The sequence below is a fragment of the Lygodium microphyllum genome, chromosome 19 (assembly GCF_053477565.2).
Source record: "Lygodium microphyllum isolate KBCC chromosome 19, Lygodium_microphyllum_v1.1.10, whole genome shotgun sequence".
Taxonomy (NCBI): domain Eukaryota; kingdom Viridiplantae; phylum Streptophyta; class Polypodiopsida; order Schizaeales; family Lygodiaceae; genus Lygodium; species Lygodium microphyllum.
In genome coordinates this window covers 67,359,727-67,365,798 of record NC_141153.1, presented here as the reverse complement: position 1 = coordinate 67,365,798, position 6,072 = coordinate 67,359,727, and positions in this window count along the sequence as shown.

Here is a 6,072-nt window from a genome sequence, read left to right as displayed (position 1 = left end):
GTCTTTCCTCATCCTGTTGTACATGTGTACATGTTGTACTGTCTTTTTTCTTTTTCTTTTCACTCCTCACTGGGGCAGATTCGCCTTTAAGTGGGAGGTTGTTGGGGATAAAGGCGCCTCTACCTAGCCGCCTGTGTATTACTACACTGACAGTCACCGCCACACTGCACACTGCAGGTGTGGCAAGCGCCCGTCACCATCACTTTATTCTTTATTCTTTTAGTGACAGTTTGAATAAAGAAAGGCCCGGTCACACATTGTGACTGTTGGAGTTCCCATTTCTAGTCTCTTCCTTTTCTTGCTCTTGCTCTCCCGCCATAGCTCTCGAGTCCAACCTTCGATCCGTCACTCCCTTTCAGATTGGGACACCTATAAGGACAATCATCTTGAGTTGAGCCATAATCTTGACCTTGGGTTCCTTTGGCACACAAATAGAAAACTTGCACTGTGGCAAGACTTGAAGAAACAAACTTTATCATGATCCAAAGGAACATACTATCCCTTCATTGAAGGCTTGATCTAGGAGTGTTGGCATTCCTTTGAATTATTGAACATTTGAGAAGTAGTAAAGTGTTCCAAATAGATAATCCTAGGCACCACAATCAAATATAGTGTGAGCTATAGGTTGCTCAACTTGAAGCCCTAGAAGAAGAAAACCCCCCAATGCATGAAAATAAGTACAAGGGCCACCACACTTGGAAATAAATAATTGAGTCCAAGTGTGGGAAACACCTCTAGGGGTGTATGAAAGCACTAGAGAGAGGCAAAAGGGATTAAATTGGCACTTTTGATAAAGATGGCATATAATCAAGTCCAAGTATGGGAAGCACCTCTAGGGGTGTATGAAAGCACTAGAGAGGGACAAAAGGGATTGAACTAGCACTTTTGATAAAGATGGGACATAAGTACAAATTAGACTTGTCGCTTTGAATTGGTTCCACCTAGGATTGGCGCTTGCATAGAGTCTAGTCAAACAACTTACCTTGAGTCTACTAGCAACAAGGCTTGGTCTTATTGTTCAAAACCAACGAGAAGATTGAGGACCTAAAAGATTGACCAAACTAGTCTTGTACTTGAGGATTCTAACTACAATAACTTCACTAGTATGTAACCCTTAGTAGCACCAAAAAATTTCATCAATTGCAACAATCCTAGGACTCCATACCGATGATTTTGTGTAGAGACACATTAAAAGACTCCAATTGTCCCCCACGATACACATAGAATGTTAAAAGGTACCTAGTGTCAATGCATTACCAAGCAAGTGATCTAGGGGGTCTCTAAGTCTATCTAAGGACATGAGGAGACCAACTTTCCACTAAAGTGCAAAGTGTAGTAAGATCATGGGACTCCTAGGAGGAGGTTAGATTGTAAGCGAGGGGGATCACATTGTCCTTAGCAACTAGAAGTTTGCTAATAAAGTAGAGGAGGGAATGGTGACTGAATGAAACAACCTAATTGAACAAGTCACAAGTGGTTAAAAAGCAAACAACTTGCAGAAAAGTTGCATGACATTGACACGCTATTCTTTACAAAGTGGAAAGCCTTGTTGAGAATGAGTGGCACATAAATCACTTGAATTGTAGCTAAACACATTGGCTTAGGAAGGTGACCCAGTTTGCACACACATTGACTTATCACAAAGTCTTGAGAAGGGAAGTACTATCATTGCTAATCTTGTTAAAAAACACATTGAACCAAGAGCTCAAAATAAACAAGAGAGGACAAAAGAAAATGGCAACTTCATCAAATACAACAAACAAGGAAAAACAAGAGCCATAGTTACAAAATAATAACCATGGAATAATGAACCATGTTAAAGCAATCATAGATATGAGGACATATACCACCAAGAACACTCAGGAAACACAAGTTGACCAAGAGAATTCCTAATGCAACCTAGAAATAGATCTAGTAGCTTAAGAAGTGCAAGATACCAAAGAACATTCTAATACAAAGAAATCCCACACACAAGGACTCAAAATAGAGACCATCAAACTCTAATGGGGCTTTTTAGCCATTGAGGAGAAAAGGACATGCAAGAATACCTACAACTCCTTTGAATTGCACTCAGTCAAAATAAGACATGACACTCTCAAGGACAAACATAAAGATGACTAAAAGCAACAACCCTAACCTTGAATGCTCTATAAGCACCATTACACAAATTGTCCATGATTTCAATGCACAAACCATGTCTAATAGTGTAGCTAGGAACTCAAAGATTTGCATTTAGATATCAAGTTTGTTAACCTATACCTTGAAGATGATGAACTAATGCCACATACCCATCTTAGGCTCAAACTTACTGCAAGAAGAGAGCATATTGTTGATACTCTTATTGACAAAGGAGTGGACTTCAACATTTTAATGCATGGACTAAAATAGGCCAAACAGAGCTTACATCAACCAATGTAATGCTCATTCCCTATGGAGCAAAATGATGTTATCTCCTAAGAAAAGGTAAAATCCTCACTTTTGAAACTAAAAGCTTACACATCTTATTCCAAGAACGCCCAAACCATGAGGACATGTGAAAGAAAATACTCCTTGGTAGAGCTTTCAAGAAATCAACAAAATCTGAGCTTGATGCTCCCAAATGTGAGTATAATTATAACTTTTAGTAAGGGTAATGCCACTAATCCTCAAGGGAAAGGTAAGGAGCAAGTCCTTGACTCAAAAGAGATATCAAAACTAATGAGATAAGCAAGGAAATGTTTGAGGAGTCACTTCGAGCACACAAGGAAGAGAGAAAACCAATTGGCATGACCACTTTCCAAGTGAAAAATCTAATGAATAATGCTACGGATGTGTTCCAAACCTCCATAACAACCACCAGCAGGAAACAACAATCTTGCAAAAAATGAAGGAAAAGATCAAGATCTTATAGATGAAGATATCGATAGAGAGAGATCTTAATGCACTGATGGGTTCCAAACTTGCTCCTACATGCTCAAGGGTACTATGTAGAAAACCATTGGTTGTGGTTGCCTAGGACCACCTCTGTCATACTATACACAAATACCTCCTCTCAATGAAACAAAAATAAAACTAAACTTAGAATGAAACCTAAAGAGGAACAATTGACACAAGTAACACTGGGCCAAAATCCCCTAAGGACAAGCAATATGTAATTGTTTAGGATAAAGCCCTGGAACTGGCAACTAAGTAAGAAAAACTACCAACACCAATGGATAATGAGCCTAATGAAGGAGAAATAGTTGAGAATTTGGACCCTCCAAAATAAGTTGTACTTGAATCATCATAGCCTAACAACGTTGCTCATTGTGACCTAGAGAAGTGCATGATGAGATGAAGGGAAAAGAAAACACTAACAAAAGTAGCCTAATGAAGCAACTAGTAGACTAGTTGAAGGCCCAAAATATCCTAAGCTTGCAGCTTCATTGTCAAAAGAAAAAAGAGAAAGCAATGGAAACAACAACAACAACAACAATAAGTGATTGTAGAAGCCATAAAAAAGGAGCCTATGGATAAAAATGAAAAGATCATAAATTGGTCATCACAAAACTAATCTATGACTATTCTCATGCCTACTTTTTCCAAAAGTGATAAGCCTATGGATACTTCTAGGGGGTTTCAAGGACTCCAAGCAACAATTACTTTCAACTATTGCCCACAAGTCTCAATCCACTGACAACGAAGTACATGATGCCCAATCAAGAGTGGACATGAAGTAATTGTAGCCACAAGTTGCAACTACACCATTCATCAAGAGAGACTAGAAATGTCACAAAGTGCCTTACTAAAGTGAATTATAGGCTAAAGTTATTCACATGTATTTGCATCCATACCAACATGGAAATATTATTAAAGTAACACATGGAATACCTAGCATGGCCACTAATGTGGGAGGAGAAAGAATATCTTAGTAAATACTAGGGGGAGCTTTTAGATGACCTCGTGTGACATATCTCATATGAGGAAGCCAAAGATGTCGGTTAACTTTCACATTCAATCAATTATTCTACCAATACAACCTGCTCAATATTAAAGGGTTTAAATAAGGATGTAAGGGACAAAACCAATTCGAGAAACATTACTTCAAAGCTTCAATGTCTAAACTCAAAGGAGAGATAAACCATATGGTGGTATCAAAGAGACTTGATGTATGTAGCTCCTACTCTTGCTACTATTCAAGGAATGGACTTAACTAGACCCATACTATAATATCTCTTGCTTGTTGATAAAATCCTTTTATGAAAGAAGAGCTACATGTTGCTAGCTGTCTAGGACAAGGAACAATATTACTTGATGTTGCACAATATATATCATTGCTAGTGAAGCTATCATGACTCCTTGATCCTGTGCTACACTAGAGTATAATCTTACTTCTATAACTATCTTTCACTACCTCAAAGTGACATGGAACCATATCCTATCAACGAGTATATAAATAAAAGGTGCTCCAATGATTGTATACTAAAAAACTAAAATAGGAAAAACCTTGCACACCCCTACAAACAATGATGGTCGAGTCAAGGCAATAAGGATAAGAATCATTTCAAATGAATTTAGATACGTGGTACTTTTTCATTGAGATATTTTGTATTATTCAAAGAAAATCAATTGTATGTAGTCTCAAATTTTCACCAAGTGAATGCAAGATACTAAACTAGCAGATCAAACATTCCAAGTCACCAAGGACCACCATTCCTCTTAAAGAACCATGAAAAGGCATACCAAGCAGCAAAGGCCTACCTGGAACATGTCACCAAATAAGACTTCAAAGACCACACCTATTAAGATCATGTGTACCTTGATAGGCATTCTGACTACTTTCTCTTCCACAAACAAGGCCCAATACCAATAAGGAGACAAGATTCCATCAATGGCAAAAGTTCCTTCAACGACCAAGCCTCAATCTCTAATATACCCTACCTCAAGTCCCAAGGCCTACCCTATTACTACATCTTTAACATCGGTTGGGTTTATTGCTTTTGAAAAGCCTCACTAAGCCTCTTCAGTTTTACCATCTTATTCCATGCATAGTGTCACAACTAGCAAGTTCATCGAGCATCAACCAATACTACAATCCTAGTTAGCAGTGCAATAGCTCGAAGTTCCCCTCATGAGTCTCCCTTTCCTTTCATGTCTCTCAGCAATGATAGTACTTTTCATCACTTATTTTCCATCAATTAGTGCTTTACTTTATCACAATCGACAAACACAAGCCATCAAGTTGTCTTCTAACTATGTAATAGCATATATTTGCTTACTACCAACATGGATCTTGATTTTTCGAAGTCTTGAGCCCCAAATCCAAGCGCCTTTGCTACATCATGGATGGTCTTTATGACAAAAGCATTGAGGTTTTTAATGTCCATCATGCATGCAGCCATGCTTTCTAATGTTTCCATTTGGATCATTTTTATCATAGATTTGTATATATTTCCAAAGAATAAAGTGTATATCAACTTAGCTTGAATTCTTACTACATGGTCTGAAATGTCCGCCACGCTAAAGATACCAAATTTTAAACATAGACCTACATGGCAAAATGTACGTGTTGTCACTAATACTACATGACATGATTGATTAAAACTAAATTAAACAAAGGGAAACAAGGTTTAAACCACAATCCTTTGCAATTGGTTAATCTAAGCAAAGCCTTTTAACAATCAACCTATATTGATAGTTGTTTGCAAAGGCATGAAGACATTATCTGCATGTTGTTAATTTGCATAAATATCAACTTATGCGTTTTCATCATAATGTTTCACAATTTCACGCTAATTGCAATACAATTACTGCAAAAATAGACATTGCAGGAAATATGAAATGCAAAAATGAAAGGCACAAGAAAAATTGAGTGATAGAGATCACACATTCAAATATGTCATGCTTGCATTTTCAAATAGGCCACATAAGTTAACTATTAAGAGACATTAGTTAAGGCTATCTTTCAATGCACTCTACAAAAAGGCTACTGAGGCATGTAACAATCAATTAACCATGATACATCTCTAACATTTTGAAATGCTTGACAAAGAACACTTCTATGCAATGGTTTCTTACTTAAATAAACCTTAGTGATATGTGCATTTTGGAGGA